General features: G+C 47.3%; 1 protein-coding gene and 1 long non-coding RNA gene across 14 annotated transcripts in view; one reads left to right on the forward strand and one right to left on the reverse strand.

Moving 5' to 3' along the window:
• The window catches only part of WDTC1 (WD and tetratricopeptide repeats 1), an 81,362-nt gene extending 60,645 nt beyond the window's left edge, over positions 1-20,717 (reverse strand). For 12 of the 13 annotated variants that reach the window (XR_013405423.1, XM_077967539.1, XM_077967516.1 and 9 more), the window contains exon 1: positions 20,229-20,565. The gene's annotated coding sequence lies outside the window, so the exon portion shown is untranslated. Of the gene's footprint in view, positions 1-20,228; positions 20,566-20,664 lie in introns of those variants that run through there. The other variant, XM_077967530.1, reaches the window with a different exon arrangement.
• Positions 2,258-4,296, forward strand: LOC144335135 (uncharacterized). Its single transcript, XR_013405596.1, has 2 exons — positions 2,258-2,518; positions 3,783-4,296. It is a non-coding gene; the product is annotated as an uncharacterized LOC144335135 (long non-coding RNA).
• Positions 20,718-24,331: the final 3,614 nt, after the last annotated feature.

Raw genomic sequence — 24,331 nt, forward strand, 5'->3', positions numbered from 1 at the left:
CCGGGAGGTGGAGGTTGCAGTGAGCAGAGATCACACCACTGCACTCCTGACTGGGTGACAGAGTGAGACTAGGTCTCAAAAAAAACAAAACGAAACAAAAAACAAAGAGAGGCAATACAGTTGTCCTTCATTGACTACAAAGTCATTGTAATCAGAGTACCATAAAGAGACTAAAAAAGAGAAATGTAACCAAATGACCAAAAGAAATAGGTAGGACACTAAATTCAGAAAGAACTCAGGCTGGGCGCAGTGGCTCACATCTACAATCCCAGCACTTTGGGAGGCCAAGGCGGGTGGATCACGAGGTCAGGAGATTGAGACCATCCTGGCTAACATGGCGAAACCCCGTCTTTACTAAAAACACAAAAAATTAGCCGGACATGGTGGCAGGCGCCTGTTAGTCCCAGCTACTGGGGAGGCTGAGGCAGGAGAATGGCATGAAACTGGGAGGCGGAGCTTGCAGTGAGCCGAGATTGAGCCACTGCACTCCAGCCTGGCTGACAGAGCAAGACTCCGTCTCAAAAAAAAAAAAAAAAAAAAAAAAAAATCTGAAAGAACAACATGAATTAATAAGTTAAACCTTCTTTATACTCATTTGTTCCTATATCTTAGAAGCACAAAAATGACAGTGAGGGAAATGAACTAAACACATCATAGTAGAATAACAAAGACAACTTGAAAAACTGTAATAGAAAAAAGGGACCACAGGGACCATAACAGACCACGAGTAACTTTTTTTTTTTTTTTTTTTTGTGAGACGGCGTCTCACTCTGTCACCCAGGCTGGAGTGTAGTGGTGCGATCTCAGCTCACTGCAGCCTCCACCTCCTGGGTTCAAGCAATTCTCATGCCTCTGCCTCCCGAGTAGCTGGGATTACAGGCATGAACCACCGAGCCTGGCTAATTTTTGTTATTTGTTGTAGAGAAAGGGTTTCACCATGTTGCCCAGGCTAGTCTCGATTGCCTGGCCTCAAGTAATCTGCCTGCCTCGGCCTCCCAAAGTGCTGAGATGCGCCTGGGCACAAGTAACCTTTAATGTGTATTCTTCATTCTAAGAAGAGCACAGTTAACAATATACCCTGATTTGCATACTTGAAGCTCTAATAACATTAATGGATAATTTGTCTGCAGAATATGAAAGCTCAACAAAAACTTTCTCTAGGTAGAGGACAAAGGGTTTTTAATTTTACTTTTCTTATTTGAGACAGGATCTCGCCCAGTCGCCTAGGCTGGAGTGCAGTGGTGCGATCACTGCATCACTGCACTCTAGCCTAGACCTCTCCAGTTCAAGTAATCCTGCCATCTCACTCTCCTGAGTAGCTGGGACCACATGTGTGTGCCACCACGCCCAGCTAATTTTTAAAATTTTTTATAGAGACATGACCTCACCATGCTGCCCAGGCTGGTCTCCAACTCCTGGGCTCAAGCAATCCTCCCATCTCAGCCTCCCAAAGTGCTAGGATGACAGGCATGAGCCACCACACCTGGCAGGTTTATTTTTTTATTTTTGAGACAGAGTCTTGCTCTGTTGCCCAGGCTGGAGTGCAGTGGCATGATCTTGGCTCACTGTAGCCTCTGCCTCCCAGGTTCAAGCAATTCTCCTGCCTCAGCCTCCCGAGTAGCTGGGATTACAGGTGCCTCCCACCAAGTCCAGCTAATTTTTGTATTTTTAGTAGAGACGAGGTTTCACCACGGTGGCCAGGCTGACACACCTGGCAGGTTTTGATTTTAACAGAGGCAGGGTCTTACTCTATCACCACAGTGATATACAGTGGTGTAATCATAGCATACTATAACCTTGAACTCCTGGTCTCACACAATCCTTCTTCCCACCTCAGACTCCCAAGTAGCTAGGACTACAGGCATGCGCCACCATTCCCAGCTAATTCTTATTTTTTTCTAAATTCAGGGTCTTGCTATGTTGCCCAGGTTGGTCTCGACTGCCTAGCTAGCTTCAAGATATCCTCCTGCCTCAGCTCCCCAAAGTGCTGGAATGACAGGCATGAGGCACTGTGCCCAGGCCCAAAGGTCTACTATAAGTTAGGATATTGTGGACCAGCTCTAGTAGATACTCAATGAATTAAGGAGAAAGAAAGCAGCTGATTTCTGGGAGCTGGGATTATGAAAAATGTAAAAATACTTAAGGTACAGAGGAAAACACAAGACATAATGTTACAAAGAAAATATGTGTTGCTATGCAGATGTTATACCTCCCAAAAGGTATTCTATTCCTGGAGCTCTAAAATGTCTAGCATATCACCATGCAACCCCATCATTTCTACAAAGTTTTAACTCAGGCTACTGGAAAACTTTCTTCAATAAGCCTATCTCTATGATTTTAAAGGATACTAACAAGAAAATAAAAATCTGGCTAGGTGCGGTTGTTCACACCTATAATCCCAGCACTTTGGGAGGTCGAGGCGGGCAGATCACCTGTGGTCAGGAGTTCGAGACCAGCCTGGCCAATATAACGAAACCCTGTCTCTACTTAAAAAAAAAAAAAAAAAGATTAGCCAGGAGTGGTGGCGCACACCAGTAATCCCAGCTACTAGGGAGGCTGAGGCAGGAGAATCACTTGAACCTGGGAGGCAGAGGTTGCAGTGAGCCAAGATCACACCATTGCACTCCAGCCTGGGTGACAGAGTGAGACTGTCTCAAAAAAAAAAAAAAAAAAAAAAAGTCAATTAACAGCTCGATTTGGAGGAATTAGTCTAATCATAATGCCAAGGTGATCAGTAATATAATACCTGAATGACTTAAAACAAAGTACATTTGTGAAGATCACTCATCTAGAACCAAGAATTGAATGGTAATATCCAAATATGAAGAACCACCCCTTTCATGTGTGCTATAGTCTTTTGATTGGCTCTGGATAATGTAGTAGAAAGAAAAAAACATATAATACTTAGGCACCTGGGCCTGAGTTCCAGCTTCCCCCTCAGTGTGCCAATTAGTACCTATGTAGGGAAGTTACTTAAATTTTCTGAGTTTCAATTTCCTCACTTGTAAAATGGGGATGCTAACACCTACTTTAATGGGTTGTTGTGAATACATGATAAAATATATATGAAAATACATAACAGGGCCGGGTGTGGTGGCTCACGCCTGTAATCCCAACACTTTGGGATGCTGAGGTGGGTGGATCACCTGAGGTCAGGAATTTGAGACCAGCCTGGTCAACACGGCAAAACCCCGTTTCTACTAAACATACAAAGCTACTTGGGAGGCTGAGGCAAGAGAATCGCTTTAACCTGGGAGGCAGAGGTTGCAGTGAGACGAGATTGCACCACTGCACTCCAGCCTAGGGGATACAGCAAGACTCTGTCTCAAAAAAAAAAGAAAGAAAGAAAGTACATAACAGTATCTGGATTGCAGTAGGTGCTCAACAAATGTCAGCCAAATTTGAATTCTACTAAAACCTGGTAACCCCTGTTATATTTGCTCAGTAGCATGGATCATAACATGTCCCCCCTAATTTCCTTACCAGAGATGAAGCTGACAAGGGGTATTTCATTGTAGGACAGAGGAGGCAGAGTATAGGATGTCTTTATCACCTGTTAGGTTTGAAATGCAAAATCAGAAGGAAAATCGTGACTTTGTTAAAAGTGAAGAAATGCCACACTCTGCGAGAATGTATTTATAGCAAGGCCAGGTGCACTGGCTCACACCTGTAATCCCAGCACTTTGAAAGGCCAAAGAGGAGGATCACGTGAAGCCAAGAATTTAAGACCAGGCTGGGCAACATAGCAAAATCCCATCTCTACAAAAAATAAAATTAGCCAGGTGTGGTGGCCATGCATCCATAGCCCTAGCCACTCAGGAGGCTGAGGCAGGAGGATTGCTTGAATCCAGGAGTTTGAAGTTACAATGAGTTATGATAATGCCACTCCAGCCTTAGTGAGACAGAGATTCAGTCTCAAAAAAAAAAAAAAAGTTTAGAGCAGCATTATTCATAATAGCCAAAAGGTGGAAACATCCATCAATTGATAAACAGATAAATAAAATGTGGCATATCCATACAATGGAATGTTATTTGGCCATAAGAAGGAAAGAAGTACTGATACGTGCTACAACATAGATGAACTCTGAAAACATTATGCCAAGTGAAAGAAGCCTACATATTGCATAATTCCATTTATATAAAGTAGAACAAAATAGAATAGAAATAGGAAGTAGATTAATGGTTGCTTAGGGCTGAAGGGAATTGGGGGATAGAGAAGTGACAGCTAAAGGATATGGTTTTTTTTTTTTTTTTTTTTTTTGAGAGAGAGAGTCTCACTCTGTTGCCCAGGCTGGAGTGCAGTGGTGTCATCTTGGCTCACTACAGCCTTTGCCTCTCAGGTTCAAGGGATTCTCATGCCTCAGCCTCCGGAGTACCTGAGATTACAGGCATGCGCCACCACACTCGGCTAATTTTTCGTATTTTTAGTAGAGATGGGGTTTCACCATGTTGGCTAAGCTTGTCTTGAGCTACTGGCCTCAATGATCTGCCTGCCTCAGCCTCCCAAAAGTGGTGGAATTACAGGTGTGAGCCACTGAGCCCGGCCAGGATATGGTTTCTTTTTAAAAAATTTAAGGCTCGGTGCAGTGGCTCAAGTCTGTAATCCCAGCACTTTGGGAGACCAACGTGGGAAGATTGCTTGAGCCCAGGAGTTTGGGACCGGCTGGGAAACATGGTGAAACCCTGTCTCTACAAAAAGTTAAAAAATTAGCTGGGTTTGGTGGCGCACCTACAGTCCGAGCTACTTGGGAGGTTGAGGTGGGAGGAACGCTTGAGCCCAGGAGGTTTCGGCTATAGTGACCCAAGATCACACCACCGCACTCCAGCCTGGGTGACAGGGCAAGACTCTGAATCAAAAAAAAAAAAAAAAAAAAAAATTTTTAAGTGAAATTCACATAAGATGAAATTAATCATTTTAAAGTGTATCATTAACAAATAACCTAGAGAATGGGAGAAAATATTTGCAAACTAAGTATCTGACAAAGGTCTAATATCCAGCATCTATAAGGAACTTAAATTTATAAGAATAAAGCAATCCCATTAAGTGGGCAAAGGACACGAACACTTTTCTTTTTCTTTTTTTTTTTTTTTTTGAGATGGAGTCTCGCTCTGTCACCCAGGCTGGAGTGCGGTGGCCGGATCTCAGCTCACTGCAAGCTCCGCCTCCCGGGTTCACGCCATTCTCCTGCCTCAGCCTCCCGAGTAGCTGGGACTACAGGCACCCGCCACCTCGCCCGGCTAGTTTTTTGTATTTTTTAGTAGAGACGGGGTTTCACCGTGTTAGCCAGGATGGTCTCGATCTCCTGACCTCGTGATCCGCCCGTCTCGGCCTCCCAAAGTGCTGGGATTACAGGCGTGAGCCACCGCGCCCGGCCACGAACACTTTTCAAAAGAAGACATACATGCAGCCAACAAGCATATGAAAAAAAGCTCAGTATCACTGATCATTAGAGAAATGCAAGTCAAAACCACAATGAGATACCATCTCATACTAGTCAGGATGGCTATTATCAAAAAGTCAAAAAATAACCTGGCGAGGTTGCAGAGAAAAGGCAACACTTTTACACTGTTAGTGGGAGTGTAAATTAGTTCAACCATTGTGGAAAGTAGTGTGAGGATTCCTCAAAGAGCTAAAAACAGAACTACCATTTGCCCCAGCAATCCTATTACTGGGTATATACCCAAAGGAATATAAATCGTTTCACCATAAAGACACATGCACTGTGCAGTATGTTCATTGTGGCACTATTCACAATAGCCAAGACATGGAATCAACCTAAATGCTCATCAATGGCAGATGGGATAAAGAAGATGTGGTACAGGCCAGGCGCAGTGGCTCACGCCTATAATCCCAGCACTTTGGGAGGCCGAGGCGGGAGGATCACCTGAGGTCAGGAGTTCAAGACCAGCCTGGCCAATGTGGAAAAACCCCGTCTCTACTAAAAATACAAAATTAGGCAGGCATGGTGGCAGGCGCCTATAATTCCAGCTGCTCGGGAGGCTGAAGCAGGAGAATCACTTGAACTCGGGAGGCAGAGGTTGCAGTGAGCTGAGACTGCGCCATTGTACTCCAGCCTGGGCAAAAAGAGCAAAACTCCATCTCACAACAACAAACAAAAGAAAGAAAGAAAGAAAGAAAGAAAATGTGATACATGTACACCATGGAATGACCATGCAGCCATAAGAAAGAATGAGATCATGTCCTTTGCAGGAACATGGATGGAGCTGGAGGCCATCATCCTCAGCAAACTAAAGCAGAAACAGAAAAACAAATACAGCATGTTCTCACTTATAAGTGGAAGCTAAATGATGAGACCTCATGGACACAAAGAAGGGAACAACAGACACTGGAACCTACTTGAGGCTGGAGGGTGGGAAGAGGGAGAGGATCAGAAAAAATAGCTATTGGGTACTAGGCTTAGTATCTGGATAACGAAATAACCTGCACAACAAACCACTATGAAATGAGTTTACCTATATAAAAAAACTGCACAAGGCCGGGCGCGGTGGCTCACACCTGTAATCCCAGCATTTTGGGAGGCCGAGGCAGGTGGATCACTTGAGGTCAGGAGTTCAAGACCAACCTGGCCAACATGTTGAAACCTCGTCTATACTAAAAATACAAAAATTAGCTGGGCATGGTGGCAGGCGCCTGTAATCCCAGCTACTCAAGAGGCTGGGGCAGAAGAATCGCTTAAACCCAGGAGGCAGGGGTTGCAGTGAGCAGAGATCGTGCCACTGCACTCCAGCCTGGGCAACAGAGGGAGACAGTCTCAAAATAAATAAATAAATAAATAAAATAATAATGCAGAAACAGGCTGGATGCGGTGGCTCATGTCTGTAATCCTAGCACTTTGGGAGGCCAAGGCAGGAGGATTACTTAGGCCCAGGAGTTTTAGGCTGCAGTGAGCTATGTTTGTGGCACTGAACTCCAGGCTGGGCGACAGAGTGAGACCCTGTTTAAAAAAAAAAAAAAAAAAAAAGACCAGGCACGGAGGCTCACGCCTGTAATCCCAGCATTTTGGGAGGCCGAGGTGGGCAGATCACCTGAGGTCAGGAGTTCAAGACCAGCCTGGCCAACATGGTGAAACCCTGTCTCTACTAAAAATACAAAACTTAGCCAGGTGTGGTGGCAGGCACCTGTAATCCCAGCTACTTGGGAGGCTGAGGCAGAATTGCTTAAATCTGGGAGGCGGAGGTTGCAGTAAGCCAAGATATGCTATTGCACTCCAGCCTGGGCGACAGAGCAAGTCTCCATCTAAAAAAAAAAAAAGAAAAAAAAAGAAAGAAAACACATGTCCATACAAAAAGTTGTACATGAATACTCAGAGCAGCATTATTCATAATAGCCCAAATTAGAAACAACCCAACAATCCAAACGGCCATCAATTGATGAATAAATACATACAATGTGGTTAATATCCACTGTAATGGAATATTATGCAGCCATAAAAAGGAATGAGGTACTAATTCATACAACATGGAAGAAACTTCAAAACATTCTGCTAAGTGAAGGAAGCCAGTCACAAAAGACCACACACATTGTATGATTCTATTTAAGTGAAATGTCAAGAATAGGAAAACCTACGGAGACAAAAAGAGACGGGAGTGTTAGCTCAGGGGAGGAATGTGATAGCTCAGGGATAAAAATGTTTTGGAATCAGGCCGGGTGCGGTGGCTCAAGCCTGTAATCCCAGCACTTTGGGAGGCCGAGACGGGCGGATCACGAGGTCAGGAGATCGAGACCATCCTGGCTAACACGGTGAAACCCCGTCTCTACTAAAAAAATACAAAAAAACTAGCCGGGCGAGGTGGAGGGCACCTGTAGTCCCAGCTACTCGGGAGGCTGAGGCAGGAGAATGGCGTGAACCCGGGAGGCGGAGCTTGCAGTGAGCTGAGATCCAGCCACTGCACTCCAGCCTGGGTGACAGAGCAAGACTCCGTCTCAAAAAAAAAAAAAAAAAAAAAGAAAAAAAAAAATGTTTTGGAATCAGATAGTGGTGACAAGTTGCACAACTTTGTGACTATATTAAAACCAATGAATTGTATAATTTCTAAGAGTCGATTTTGGCCGGGCGTGGGGGCTCACGCCTGTAATCCCAGCACTTTGGGAGGCCGAGGAGGGCAGATCACAAGGTCAGGAGATCAAGACCATCCTGGCTAACATGGTGAAACCCCGTCTCTACTAAAAATACAAAAAATTAGCCGGGCATGGTGGCGGGAGCCTGTAGTCCCAGCTACTGGGGAGGCTGAGGCAGGAGAATAGTGTGAACCCGGAAGGCAGAACTTGCAGTGAGCCGAGATCGTGCCATTGCACCCCAGCCTGGTCAACAAAGTGAGACTCCGTCTCAAAAAAAAAAAAAAAAAAAAAAAAATTCGATTTTATGGTACGTGAATTATATGTCAATAAAGAAGAAATACCTTAAAACCCTTTCTTGGCCGGGCACAGTGGCTCATGCCTGTAATCCCAGCACTTTGGGAGGCCAACGTGGGTGGATCACGAGGTCAGGAGTTCGAGACCAGCCTGGCCAATGTGGTGAAAGCTCATCTCTACTAAAAATACAAAAATTAGCTGGGCATGGCGGCAGGCACCTGTAATCCCAGTTATGCACGAAGCTGAGACAGGAGAATCTTCTGAACCCAGGAGGTGGAGGTTGCAGTGAGCTAAGATCGTGCCATTGCACTCCACCCTGGGCGACAGGGCAAGACTCCATCAAAAAAGCAAAACAAAAAACAAAACAAAACAAAAACCACTTTTCTCTACCTCAAAATCACAGGCTATGAAAAGAAAATTTCATTCTTAGCCTTTCCTTCATCTGTCTCCTACCTTGAGCTATGGTTATTTACGTGGCTTCTCTTTCTAAGAAGATTAAAAGCATGCTGAGGGCCTGCTCTTCATCCGATTCATCCATTGATCCCCCCGGTCTCCCAGGAGTGATGTAAGCTTAGTAGGCACCAATAAATATTTGCTGAATGAATAATGGCATGACTACCTTGCATACATACAATGTTTTATAGCTATCAAAGTACTTTTGTTCAAACTTTTAATTTGAACTTTGCAACAATCCTTTGAGGAAGGTAGAAAGCTAATATAACGCTGCTATGAATAATGCTGCTATGAATATTCATGTACAATAATAATCCCCATTGAATAAGGGAGAACTGAAGCAGAACACTATATGGTACTGAGGAAGAAGCACTGGATTGGGAGATCTAGGGTCTTGTGCTCCAGGCCAGCCTCTGCCTTTATCTGGCTGTATGACCAAGTGAGGCATTTTGCTCTCTCAGTCTATTCTGCCATTTATAAAATGAGAGGTGGACTCTGAAATAAGCTACAAAACCTCTTCCAATGACACTATCCTGCGATTTTAAGTAGACACTACTGGTTAGCAGCAAACCAGAGATGGAACCTAAAACATCTGTATTCTCTTTTCTCTGGACATGCTACCTCCCATAGCAGGGACGTGCCCCCAACCAGGGTGACAACTGACCCCCTTTCAACATTCTGAATTATGCAAAGATGTATGCAAGTTTCCTTTCACTCTATTTATAGTGGTTCTATTGGAGCAATCCTACAAAAATGATGAAAGATGCAACGAAGTGAGGACTGAACTTCACTTTCAATGCATAAAGGTCATTGGAAATAGCATAAGGCCAGGTGTGGTAGCTCATGCCTGTAATCTCAGTGCTTTGGGAGGCCAAGGCAGGAGGATCACTTGAAGGCCAGGAGGTTGAGAGCAGTCTGGGCAACAGAGTAAGACCCTGTGTGTCTACAAAAAATTAAAAAAAAAAAATTAGCCAGGCACGGTGGCACACTCCTGTAGTCCTAGCTACTAGGAAGGCTGAGGCAGGAGGGAGGAGGGAGGACTGCTTGAGCCCAGGAGTTTAAGGTTATACTGAGCTATGATTGTGCCTCTGCACTCCAGCCTGTGTGACAAAGTGAGGCGCTGTCTCAAAAACAAAACAAAACAAAACAAAGAGCATAATAAAATGAAGAGTGTAGCTGTGGACCTAACAGATCTTAGGTTCAAATCCCAGCTCTGCCACCTATTTTCTGCCTGACTTGACATTTCTTTAAAAAAAATTTTTTTTTCTTTTCTACATTTCCTATGTCTCTTCATCTTTTTAATTTTTTTTAAAAAAAATTTATTTGTTTTGAGACAGGGTCTGGCTCTGTCACCCAGCCTGGAGTGTGGTAGCATGATCTCAGCTCACTGCAACCTCTGCCTCCTGGGCCCAATAGATCCTCCCCTCCCAAGTAGCTGGGACCACAGGCATGCGCCACCACATCTGGCTAATTTTTGCATTTGTTTTTGTAGAGATGGGGTTTCACCATGCTGCCCAGGCTGGTCTCGAACTCCTGGGCTCAAGCGATCTGCCCATCTCAGCCTCCCAAAGTGTTGGGATTACAGACGTGAGTCACCGTGCCAGATCCTGATTTGACATTTCTAAACCTCAGTTTCCTAATCTGATAATACCTACCTCTGCAGGGTGAGGAGGAACAGAAGCACTTGCATGTAAAATGCCTGACACTGATCCTATTAAATAATATTTATTGAATATTCTAACATTTTACAAGTGTCATCTCATAGACTCCTCATAAAAATCCTATGAGACAGGTGCTATTGTTATCCTCATCTTACAGATGCAGGATCTGAGGCACAGAAAAGTAAAGTTGCCAAAGTTACACAGTTCTTAGACAGAGAGTCAATCTATACAGTCTGACTCCAGGGGCCAGGCCAATGGCCACTAAAAAATAATTACTTGGCCGGGCGTGGTGGCTCACACCTGTAATCCAGCACTTTGGGAGGCCAAGGCGAGCATATCGTTGAGGTTAGGAGTTCCAGACCGGCCTGGCCAACATGGTGAAACCCCATCTCTACTAAAAATACAAAAATTAGCTGGGCACGGTGGCAGGCGCCTGTAATCCCAACTGCGTGGGAGGCTGAGGCAGGAGAATCACTTGAACTTGGGAGGTGGAGGTTGCAGTGAGCCAAGGTCGAGATCATGCCACTGCACTTCAGCCTGGGCAACAGAGTGAGACATTGTCTCAAAAAAAAAAAAATCACTGGCCAGGGAGCAGTGGCTCACACCTGTAAAATCAGTATCCACACAATTTCAGGAAGCTGCTGAAACTCTGTCTCTTACCATTCCTTAGGGTTAAGCTGCCTTGACTCTGCTGATCTCAAACACAAATTTAAAGAGTGCCATTTCAGGGTCATGGACTAAGTTGGCACAAGGACAGTTTCTGGGAAAGGTCTGGCTGGTAGAATAGACTCATCACCAAAGCATCTTTAGGAAACTTCTTAGCCATCTTTGAGGCTCCTGGCTTAAATAATCCCATGTAGGACTAATTGAAGTTTTCTCTGTAGAAGAGAGATGCTTCTAAGCAATGCTTCACTTTCTGGGAAGTTTTAGATTAAAACTCACCTTGATGTCTTCTCCCTCACCCAGCAGGCTCTGTATTGCTGTTTGAGCTTTTAAGAGACAGGGTCACCTCGGTGCAGTGGTTCATGCCTGTAATCCCAGCACTTTGGGAGGCCGAGGTGGGTAAATCACCTGAGGTCAGAAGTTCGAGGCCAGTCTGACCAACATGGTGAAACCCTGTCTCTACTAAATACAAAAAATTAGCCGGGCATGGTGGTGCACGCCTGTAATCCCAGCTACTTGGGAGGCTGAGGCAGGAGAATTACTTGAACCCAGGAGGCAGAGGTTGCAGTGAGCCGAGATCGCACCATTGCATTCCAACCTGGGCAACAAGAGCGAAACTCCATCTCCATCTCTAAAAAAAAAAAAAAAAAAAAAAAAAAAGAGAGAGAGAGAGAGAGAGACAGCATCTAGCTCTGTTCCCCAGGCTGGAATGGAATGTAGCACTATCACAGTTTACTGCAACTTTGAACTCTAGGCTTAAGGGATCCTCCTGCCTCAGCCTCTTGAGTAGCTAGGATTACAGGCGCAAATCGCCATGCCTGGGTTATTTTTATTTGTAGAGATGGGGGTCTCACCATTTTGCCCAGGCTGTTCTCAAAGTCCAGGCCTCAAACAATCCTCCCACCTCGCCCTCCCAAAGTGCTGGGGTACAAGTGTGAGCCATCTGGCCAGGCACAGTGGCTCATGCCCATAATCCCAACACTCTGGGAGGCCAAGGCAGGAGGATCACTTGAGGTCAGGAGTTTGAGAGCAGCCTGGCCAACATGGTAAAACGCCATCTCAACTAAAAATGCAAAAATTAGCCAGGTGTGATGGCACACGCCTGTAATCCTAGCTACTCAGGAGGCTGAGGCAAGAGAATCACTTGAACCCAGGAGGCTGAGGCTGCAGTGAGCCGAGATTGTACCACTGCACTCCACCCTGGGTGATAGAGCGAGACGCTCAAAAAAACAAACGAACAAACAAACAAAAAAACAGTGTGAAGCAACACACCCAGCCACTTGTTTGAGCTGTGTGAAAATTTTTTCTGGATGTTTTCAGAACTTTGTTTTCCAGTGATCATAGCTAATTTTCCTGTCTGCTCTTAGGCCCCACAATTACCTTAAGATAGTGGAAGGAAACAGAGAAAAGGAAGCATATTTTGATAATGCTATACTCTCTCACTATTTAAGAGCATCTGCAGTCTTGGATTTTGCTTTAACTTTCATCCTGACAACTCCTGCCACAATTCAAAATATCTCTTGTAGAGAAGGCTCTGGAGTTTCATCCTCTAACTCTACTACTAGCTGCAAGGTCAAGGAAAATTAAACCATTCAATTTAGAAATGTTTCCCTTCTAACTCAGTGACAGTTGTGTTACATCCAGATGTGACTGAAAAGGGAACCAGGTAGGCCATCAGCACCCAAACACTCGAGCCTCAACTGATGAAGCTCCCTGACCAGGAAGGCCTAGCTCCCATTCTCAGGAAGGCTCCCTAAGAGGTTCAGGGATAAGCAGTTTTATAGAATTTGGGGGTCATGAATAAGGACAAAATTGTACAGAAGTCCTGATCCAAACACTGCCCTCAACAGCCTCTGGAGAGCTCCCTGGGCAAGGTCTGATCCTGTTCCCCACCCCACCCCCAAGAAAATGGGGTTAATACCTCCCCAGATGGCTACAGGGAGGATTAAGGGTCATTATTCTTGGCACTGAGCTCTCTCACAGCTCTAGCAGTTATGACCTTGTATCCTAAAAGAAGATAATAAACACAAAAATGCCAACGGTGACCCTCAAATCTGGTTCTGCAGTAGTAGCTGAGAATTTTCTTTGCACGGGGCCTATGACACTGCCTCCTATACACTCTGGCCTTTTGACAGCATCCTCCCCTTATTCAGCCTTAAAGTTTGTTTTGTTTTGTTTTTTTGAGATGGAGTCTCACTCTGTCGCCCAGGCTGGAGTACAGTCTTGCGATCTCAGCTCACTGCAACCTCTACCTTCTGAGTTCATGCGATCTCCTGCCTCAGCCTCCCAAGTAGCTGGGATTACAGGCACCTGCCACCACGCCAGGCTAATTTTTGTACTTTTAGTAGAGACCAGGTTTCACCATCTTGGCCAGACTGGTCTCAAACTCCTGACCTTGGGATCCACCCACTTCAACCTCCCAAAGTTCTGGATTACAGGTGTGAGCCACCGTGCCCAGCCCAGGCTTAAAAGTTTTTAAGGTATTAGTCATCAATGCTAAAAAGGCCTTCAAGGAGTCAGCAGCTATTACTTAATAGCACATGGGCCCCAGAACTCTCAGGGTTACATGCAGACCTGAATTTACCCAGAAAAAGCCGACTAAGTGGTACCCCTTTACATCCAAGACCTGGCTCTTGAGGGCAATCAGTGAGGTCTAGTAAAAAGGATATATTTCATCATTTAGTTCTCAGAAACCCACTACAAAGTAGGTACTACAATAAGCCTCATTTTATTTTATTTTATTTATTTTTTTTTTTTTGAGACGGAGTCTCGCTCTGTCGCCCAGGCTAGAGTGCAGTGGCCGGATCTCAGCTCACTGCAAGCTCCACCTCCTGGGTTTACGCCATTCTCCTGCCTCAGCCTCCCAAGTAGCTGGGACTACAGGCGCCCGCCACCTCGCCCGGCTAGTTTTTTGTATTTTTTAGTAGAGACGGGGTTTCACCGTGTTAGCCAGGATGGTCTCGATCTCCTGACCTCGTGATCTGCCCGTCTCGGCCTCCCAAAGTGCTGGGATTACAGGCTTGAGCCACCGCGCCCGGCCAAGCCTCATTTTATAGGTGAAACTATAGCTGTGAGAGGATACATGATTGACCCTAGGTCACACAGCTAAGGAAGAGACATGGGTTCAAATATCAGCCCTACACTACTAGCTGTGTAACCTCCAGCATATTCCTTAACTTTCTAGAGTCTCAATTTCTCATTTGTAAAATGGGGATAATGGTAATACCTTCCTTCCAGGGGAGTTCTGAAGATTACAAGATACATTGCAGAAAAAGTAGGGCTGGGCCTGGTGGCTCACACCTGTAACTCCAGCACTTTGGGGGGGCCAAGGCGAGTGGATCACCTGAGGTCAGGAGTTCGAGACCAGCTTGGCCAACATGGTGAAACCCCATCTCTACTAAAAAAAAATACAAAAATTATCTGGGCATGGTGGCGTGTGCCTATAATCTCAGCTACTCAGAAGGCTGAGGCAGGAGAATCGCTTGAACCTGGGAGGCGGAGGTTGCAGTGAGCCGCGATTGCGTGCACTCCAGCCTAGGCAACAAGAGCGAAACTCTGTCTTAAAAAAAAAAAAAAAAAAAAAGGCCGGGCACGGTGGCTCAAGCCTGTAATCCCAGCACTTTGGGAGGCCGAGACGGGTGGATCACGAGGTCAGGAGATCGAGACCATCCTGGTGAACACAGTGAAACCCCGTCTCTACTAAAACTACAAAAAAAACTAGCTGGGCGAGGTGGCGGGCGCCTGTAGTCCCAGCTGCTCTGGAGGCTGAGGCAGGAGAATGGCGTGAACCCGGGAGGCGGAGCTTGCAGTGAGCTGAGATCAGGCCACTGCACTCCAGCCTGGGCGACAGAGGGAGACTCCGTCTCAAAAAAAAAAAAAAAAAAAAAAGAAAAGAAAAAGTATCTAGCAAGTGCCTGGTATATACTAAATATATGTTAGTTTTTTGGTTTTGATTTTTTCTTTTTTTTTTGAGACAGAGTCTCACTCTGTCCCCCAGGCTGGAGTGCACATGATCTTGGCTCACTGCAACCTCCGCCTCCCAGGTTCAAGCAATTCTCACGATTCAGCCTCCCAAGTAGCTGGGAATACAGGTTTGTGCCACCACGGCTGGCTAATTTTTTGTATTTTCAGTAGAGATAGGTTTTGCCATGTTGCCCAGGCTGGTCTCCAACTCCTGAGCTCTGCCCACCTCGGCTTCCCAAAGTGCTAGGATTACAGGCATGAGCCACCACGCACCCGGCTTTGTGTGTGTGTGTGTGTGTGTGTGTGTGTGAGACAGGGTCTCTGTTTCCCATGCTGGAGTTCAGTAGCACAGTCTTGGCTCACTGCAACCTCTGCCTCCTGCACTCAAGTGATCCTCCCACCTCAGATTCCCAGGTAGATGGGAATACAAGCACATGCCACCACACCTGACTGCTTGAGACTGCTCAAGCAGTCTGCCTACCTCAGCTTCCCAAGGTCCTGGGATTATAGGTTTGAGCCACCATGCCCAGCCTCCCTGTCTGTTTGATCTGTAAAACTTAACATGGCTTGGCATGGTGGCTCATACCTGTAATCCCAGCACTTTGGGAGGTCTAGGTGGGCGGATTTCTTGAGCCCAGGAATTTGAGACCAGCCTAAACAACATAGTGAAACCCCATCTCTACAAAAAAATTAAAAAATTAGCCAGGTGTGATGGCACACACCTGTACTCCCATCTACTCGCGAGGCTGAGGCAGGGGGATCACTTGAGCCCAGGAGGCAGAGGTTGCAGTGAGCTAAGACTACACTACTCTAACAGTCCCACCTGGGCAACAGAGTAAGACCCTGTCTCAAAAAAAAAAAAAAAAAAAAAAGCCAGGAGCAGTGGCTCATGCCTGTAATTCCAGCACTTTGGGAGGCCGAGGCAGGTGGAACCCAGGAGTTTGAGACCAGCCTGGGCAACATGGCAAAACCCTGTCTCTACTAAAAATACAAAAAAATTAGCCGGGGCTGGGCGCAGTGGCTCACGCCTGTAATCCCAGCACTTCGGGAGGCTGAGGCGGGCGGATCACCTAAGGTCAGTAGTTCAAGACCAGTCTGGGTAACATGGTGAAACCCTCTACAAAAACACAAAAATTTGCTGGATGTGGCAGTACATGCCTGTAATTCCAGCTACTCGGGAGGCTGAGGCATGAGAATCGCTTGAACCTAGGAGGCAGAGGTTGCAGTGAGCCAAGATCATGCCACTGCACTCCAGCCTGGATGATGAAGTGAGACGCTGTCTCAAAAAATAAATAAATAGGCCGGGCGCGGTGGCTCAAGCCTGTAATCCCAGCACTTTGGGAGGCCAAGACGGGCGGATCACGAGGTCAGGAGATCGAGACCATCCTGGCTAACACGGTGAAACCCCGTCTCTACTAAAAAATACAAAAAAACTAGCCGGGTGAGGTGGCGGGCGCCTGTAGTCCCAGCTACTCAGGAGGCTGAGGCAGGAGAATGGCGTGAACCCAGGAGGCGGAGCTTGCAGTGAGCTGAGATCCGGCCACAGCACTCCAGCCTGGGTGACAGAGCGAGACTCCGTCTCAAAAAAAAATAAAATAAAAAAATAAAATAAATAAATAAATAAATAAATAAAATGTGGCAAACTCTCTGCTTGAATATCTGCAATGATGGGTAACTCACTCCTTCACAAGGCAGCCCATTTTGTTTTTAGAAAGCTACATTATCTCCTATTAAACCAAAGTCTACCCTCTTGGAAATTATGTCATTTAATCCTGAGATGCCTTCTAGAATCACAGAGAACATCCAGTTTTTTTTCCCCATGACAATTCTTCAGGTATTTGAATGAAGTATCATGTTCCCCCAGGCTCTTAGCCTTGGTCTTTTCAGTTCTTCCTCATGTGTCACAGTCCCAGAGGCAATTCAGTATCACAGAGCAGACAGACCTGGGTTTGAATTCCAATCCTTCCTCTTACTTGCTATGTGACCTTAAGCAAATTACTTAATCTCTCTGAATCTGTTTCTTCATAGGTATAATAGGGAAAATGATTCTCACTTCACAGGACAGTCATGAAGGTTACACTGGATAAAGTAAAAATACTAGCTAGCACTTAGCCCAAGATATACCAGGCCCTGAATAAAATGTCAGTCACTTTTTAGGACATATCCCAACTGGTAAATACCTCTCAAAGTAAATTAACCACACCAAGGAACCGGTTTCTTTCTTTTTTTCTTTTTTTTTTTTGAGACGGCGTTTCACTCTTGTTGCCCAGGCTGGAGTGCAATGGCATGATCACAGCTCACTGTGACCTCTACCTCCTGGGTTCAAGCGATTCTCCAGCGTTAGCTCCTGAGTAGCTGGGACTACAGGCGCGTGCCACCACGGCCAGCTAATTTTTTTGTATTTTTAGTAGAGATGGGGTTTCACTGTGTTAACAAGGATGGTCTTGATCTCCTGACCTCGTGATCCACCCACCTCAGCCTCCCAAAGTGCTGGGATTACAGGCATGAGCCACTGCGCCCAGCCAGGAACTGGTTTCTAATAGCAATTGCCAGAACTTTGGCTTTTGAAGAGATGATAGCTAAGAAAGTACAACCTAAGGGTTTTGTGGGCCCAGCAATCTGCAATGGCAGCCTAAAGATGCAGTGGAGCATCTGGAAAGGTGAGGCAGAAAGAAGAAAGGAAACAGAACAGATAACTAAACCAATGACCCAAAGAAAACACAAGTATTACCAGATTACATGTTCTGTTTGACTTCCTCTCTGAGACTCAGAACTGCATATGTCAGCAACATTACTTAATTTAAAATGAGAGAAGAGAGTGGTCATGGTGGCCGTGTCTGTAGTCCCAGCTACCAGGGAGGCAGAGGCACAAGAATCCCTTGAGCTCAGGAGTTTGAGACCAGCCTGGGCAACAGAGTGAGACTCCATCTCAAAAAATAAAAATATAAGGAGAGGCCAGGCGCGGTGGCTCACACCTGTAATCCCAGCACTCTGGGAGGCCGAGGTGGGTGGATCACGAGGTCAGGAGTTCAAGACCAGCCTGGCCAAGATGGTGAAACCCCGTCTCTACTAAAAATACAAAAATTAGCCGGGCATGGTGGCAGACACCTGCAATCCCAGCTACTCGGGAGGCTGAGGCAGAGAATTGCTTGAACCCAGGAGGTGGAGGTTGCAGTGAGCGAGATCGTGCCACTGCACTCCAGCCTGGGCGACAGAGCAAGACTCCATCTCAAAAAATAAACAAATAAAATTTTAAAAAGCAGAGAAAAAATAAAAATAATTAAAGAACAAGTCATAGTCTAGATCTTCCTTAGCAGTTGGCCCCTCAAGATCCACAAATGTTTGGCAGTGGGCTTCATGATTTTCAGTTGTCTTTCCAAATCCTAAAGTCTAGGTGTGCAAAAACACCCTACATAAGATGCCCAATGAGTCAATACTGAACTCCTTCCAGCTAAAAAAAACTGCCAATTGTATGAAACTGGTAAATAATCGTTAGCTTCGTCATCATAATCTTTACACGTGTTCTCTCTTTCCCTCATGACCCTCAGAGAAGGTGTCCCAGGCAGAAATATGGACTACTGCTCAATTATTCTGCAGAGTTGATCCAAAAGCACTGTTCCTTCAAATTGAGATAAGACTCGAACAGAAGTGCTCCCACATAGGTCAAAAAAGGAAAAGAGAGCAGGACTCCAGACTTTAAGCAGCATGATCACAAACTATGACAGAAAAGGTCATTTCCTACCTGCCAGTGAAATACAACAACCTACAATGAAGAAATCTCAGTAAGTCTCAGACTCGGCCCAAAGGAGCTCCACGGTTACTCCCTGGTCTGTTATAGAGGATCTGGCTATTACACTCAACAGCAAAAATTCAATTCAATCCCGCTAAAGATATAAAATCACAAGGAAGAATAAGCCAGAACTCAAGACAGAAATAGCATTAAGTAGTTCCTTCAGTACAGTGAGCAGAAGCTGGCCACTTAAGACACAGAAAAGCTTAGTAGGGACTACTGGGCATACCGGTGTCCTAGGTGGGGATTTCATAATGTCTTTGAATCAGAAGCTGCCCTCAAAAAGTTTTCTTCTCAAAACGGTTTCAGGCTTTGTTAGAAAGGGAAGGCGTCACTGCCACTTTACCCAGATCATCTACCCCATCCTTGGAATGAATGGGGAAGCTTCAGCCACCCCACCAGGCTCCTAAAATCACCAACTTGAGAGAAAAACCATAACGTTGCTCTACCAGTACTTCAGGAGGTTAAAGAAAGTCACAGAAGAAAAGAACTTTGGGGAAAACAGTCAAATTCGGCTGTTAGACATTACTCACAGGCCCCTGTACCTCTCCTCTAGAAACCCTGGGAGTACACCCGCAGAGGAGAGAGAGCCCAAGGCACCAAGCAAAGTCAACCAGGCTGGCAAGGGGGCGTCCCACTGCGGCTTTCAGTGCAAGAAGTGGATCCTGCTGGTTCGCAGTCTCTCTTCTATCTCCTCACTTCCTATTTACCCTTTGAAGTGGGTACTGAATGGCCCATTCCCAAGCAGAGGCCCTTTGTATACGGGGTGCTACAGTCGCCTGGTGGAAGCACCTTGGCAGAGTTCAGTTTGGTGCCAGAATGGGCCACTGAAGGCATCTGCGGTGGACACACACACACACACACACACACACACACACACACACAGAGAGAGAGAGAGAGAGAGAAACAGAGAGAGCGAGCGAGAAACTAAGAGGTCAGGTCGGCGTTGCCCTCCCGGCACTTACACCTGCCCCTTCTTCCTGACTCCGGCGCCAGATCAGATGTCAAACAAAAACTCCGCAAAAAAGTCCCGTGATGGAATGACTTCCACCTCTCCCTCCGCAGAGCCCCCTGGACTCCCACAGCCTCCCCCCGCGTCTCGACCAAACCCTCAGCCCCCACCCCGCCCCCGGACCACTCTGCCCTCCGCCCCGGCGAGGCCTGGCCCCTCTCGGGACACCCGGGGCCCCGAGACGGGCGGGCTCAGGCCCCCAGGCCGGTAGGGCTGGAGCCGGCCCAGAGCGGGCAGCCCGTGCGCCGGGGCTGCGGGAGCCAGTCCCAGCCTCGGCGCCCGCGGAGGGCAGGGGGCGACGGCGACCCGTACCTGTCAGGTCTCTTTCCCCACCGGCAGCGGCGCAACTTCAGGAGCCCATATCCGTCCGGGGGGGCGGCCCCTCTCCCGGGAGGTGGGGCGAGGATCCCGGGGAGGGGGCTGGGGGGCTCCAGCAGCTCTAGCCCCTTCCCATGCTCCCCGCCCGGCGCCTGGCCGGGGCCGGACAGCGCCTCCGCCCGCCCCTGCGCACCGCCTCACACCCGCGCTCACACACACTCACACTCCCTCGCGCGCTCTCACACACGCACTCCCCTCCCTCCTCCTCCTCTGTTTATCTCCTCCAGCTGTCTGGGGACCCAAGAGAAGCCCAGCAACGCGCCTGCGCCACGCAGTCTCCGCCTCCGCCCCGCGCCTCGCAGCCGGCGGGTACGCTACGCAGACTGCGCCCGGCAGCTTCCAGAATGGCTAGCTGGGCCCCCCCACTTACCCCCCCGCGCCCGGTCAACGTCTGCTGCCGGCGGCGCCCACTAACCTGCTAGTGGGGGAGCCCCGCACCGCCGTGGCCAATGGGCTTCGCCGCTCGCGGGACCGGCAGCCAGTGGGCGGGCGGGAAAGCTGGGCTAAGCCCCGGGGCACCCTGGGAGTCGTAGTTTTTCGCCGTCGAGGAGTTCCTGCCGAGCGGGCTCACCCCGCCCGGTTGCCATTAGTTACCCGGACGCACCTCCCACCCCACCACCGGGTAAAACGCTCCTCACACTGCTTCTGGGACACCCGGTCACACGCTCGCCCACTGGCCCGCAGGCCCCCGCACAGCCCCTTAAGAGCTCCTTAAGACTTACTCTGAGCCCCCGAATTGTGAGACCTCTCAGGCTAGGGCCCCGAGGGCTCTCCAGAACCGAGCCTCAGCCCACTCCTTCCTGCTCTGGGGGACTGCTGAAGTGGCACAGTCCTCACTCGCGTCTCCTGGGTCTTAAGGAAGAGGATGAAAGAGAATCGGTCTTACGCTGAGTAGCCTGGAGAGGAGTCAGCCACACACACTCTGGGTGCCCTCGGGGTGATGGGAGCGACTAGGTCCATCTGACCCTCGCCGAGTCACTGCTGCTCCCATCTCTGAGGAAGAGACGCAGTTCCAGCCTTGTGGAGTCCCAGGGCTGATGGAGGAGACACCCTCCTCTTTATTAAGGAAGTTCCCAAGGTGACAAGGGTGGTACTAAGCCTATCTTCTTAAGGCAGAGACCAGGCCCCACCCATGAAACTTCAAGTCAGAAAGGGAAGACAAGTGTCATCACCTTCTAACAAGGGAAACTTGTCACTCATCCATAGGGTGCCATTTGTCAGATACAATAATTCACTTTTATTTGCACTGGATTGGGTACAGTCCCTTAGCTAGGTACTATTGCTGTCTGTGTTTTGCAGAAAAGGAAAGAAGCTGAAGCAGAAAGGCTAAAAGCAACTTGCCCCCGGGGTCCTGATAAGTTGGCAAATTGGGAATTAGACCCAGATCTGCCTGACTCCAGAGTCTGAGCCTCTGAACACTGCCTGTCTTTCCTGTGAAAACCAGACAGCAGGCCGGGCGCGGTGGCTCAAGCCTGTAATCCCAGCACTTTGGGAGGCCGAGACGGGTGGATCACGAGGTCAGGAGATGGAGACCATCCTGGCTAACACGGTGAAACCCCGTCTCTACTAAAAAATACAAAAAACTAGCCGGGCGATGTGGCGGACGCCTGTAGTCCCAGCTACTCGGGAGGCTGAGGCAGGAGAATGGCGTGAACCCGGGAGGCGGAGCTTGCAGTGAGCTGAGATCCGGCCACTGCACTCCAGCCTGGGCGACAAGCGAGACTCCATCTCAAAAAAAAAAAAAAAAACAAAAAAAAACAGAAAACCAGACAGCACCCGCTCTCAGTAAGGACTGAATATATGTATTTGGCATTTATAGTGTTTATCACTCCGTATGTAGCTTGTTTCTTTTTTCCAATTCTGCTCACATCATGAGTATGAATTTTTCTGTGAATACCTGAATACTCCCAGAGACAAAGGTAGTATTCTAGTTGCTGGTGATTTATCCCCAAGGGAGATTTCTCCCCATTTAGAGGAGTAAGAACCTACCCTTGTGACATCAGCTCACAAAGTCTTTTATGCCTTTCTCCTAAAAAATGCTGTGGGTCATTCCCCCGACCTCTCCCCCACAGCTGTTCCACTGAATATAAAAAATCATAGACTTTGGAACTAGAAGAAAGCTTTGAGATCATCTATCTGTAGCTTCCCAGGTTCAGGCTGCAACCTTGGTTAGGGTCATTGGGTTAATTAAACTGAATAATAGCTAACATTTATTGAATACTTACCATGGGAGATAAGTGCTTACTAGTGGATTAAGAAACACTCCCGGACTGGGTGCAGTGGCTCACGCCTGTAATCCCAGCACTTTGGGAGGCCGAGGCCGGCAGATCACGAAGTCAGGAGATTGAGACCATCCTGGCTAACACAGTGAAACCCCGTCTCTACTAAAAATACAAAAAAATTAGCCAGGCGTGGTGGCGGGCGCCTGTGGTCTCAGCTACTCAGGAGGTTGAGGCAGAAGAATGGTGTAAACCCGGGAGGTGGAGCTTGCAGTGAGCACTCCAGCCTGGGCGACAGAGCAAGACTCTGTCTCAAAAAAAAAAAGAAAAGAAAAGAAGCACTCCCACACTCCCAGCCGGGCCCAGTGGCTCACACCTGTAATCCCAGCACTTTGGGAGGGCAAAGGCGGGCGGATGGCCTGAGGTTGGGAGTTCAAGACCAGCCTGGCCAGCATGGTGAAACCCCGTCTCTACTAAAAATACAAAAATTAGCCGGGCGTGGTGGCGTGCGCCTGTAATCCCAGCTACTCAGGAGTCTGAGGCAGGAGAATAGTTGGAACCCAAGAGGCAAAGGTTGCAGTGAGCCGAGATCGTGCCACTGCACTCCAACCTGGGCGACAGAGAGAGACTCTGTCTCAAAAAAAAAAAAAAAAAAAAAAAAAAAAGAAAGAAAAGAAAAGAAAAAAGAAAGAAAGAAAGAAAGAAACACTCCTACAATCACATAGCTAGGAAGTGGTACAGTTGGGATTAAAGCCTAGACTATTCAAATCCAGAACCCCCACTTTTAAATCGTTTTCGCATACTGTTTTTTGTGGCAGAGAACCCCCATTTTAAACTCTTGTTTAATGCTGGCAAGGTCACAGAGGATCTTAGATATACCGACAGAGAAGAGTGGGTGATGTTTCTGTGACGCCTAGCACAGTCTATGGCACATACCAGAAACTCAGTAAACATTTGTTGTCAGAATGAACTTTTGTTGGTAGAGACTGATGACAGGAAGAAGACTATTTTTTTTGAGATGGACTTGCTCTGTCGCCCAGGTTGGAGTACAATGGTGCAATCTTGGCTCACTGCAACCTCCCCCTCCTGGGTTCAAGCGATTCTCCTGTCTCAACCTCCCGAGTAGCTGGGACTACAGGTGCGCACCACGATGCCCAGCTAATTTTTGTATTTTTAGTAGAGATGGGGTTTCACCATAATTGGTCAGGCTGGTCTCGAACTTCTGACCTCAGGTGATCCACCTGCCTTGGCCTCCCAAAGTGCTGGGATTACAGGCATGAGCCACCTCGCTCCACTAGGAAGAAGACTATTAACAACTGCAGTTACTAGTTATCATTTTCTAGTAGGTACTCACTCGTACTCTTACGCTTCCTTGAGTTTCTCTCTTTCTTCCTCTCTCTCCATATAGCAGAGACTTATACGTAAATCTATACATAGTGTACACACACACATTTATATACATTAACACCCACTAACTCATTTGATTCTTCCAACCACGTTGTGAGTTAGGTATGATTCTTACTCCCATTGTACCTAGAAGAAACAGAGACTCAGCTAGGCACGGAGGCTCATGCCTGTAATCCCAACCTTTTGGTTCCAGACAGCCTGGGCAATACGGCAAAACCCTGTCTCTACAAAAAATACAAACATTGGCCAGGCGCGGTGGCTCACACCTGTAATCCCAGCACTTTGGGAGGCCAAAGCAGGCAGATCACCAGATCAGGAGTTCGAGACCAGCCTGGCCAACATAGTGAAACCCCGTCTCTACTAAAAATAAAAAAATTAGCTGGGCATGGTGGCATTTGCCTGTAGTGCCAG

Source organism: Macaca mulatta, chromosome 1 (assembly GCF_049350105.2).
Source record: "Macaca mulatta isolate MMU2019108-1 chromosome 1, T2T-MMU8v2.0, whole genome shotgun sequence".
NCBI lineage: Eukaryota > Metazoa > Chordata > Mammalia > Primates > Cercopithecidae > Macaca > Macaca mulatta.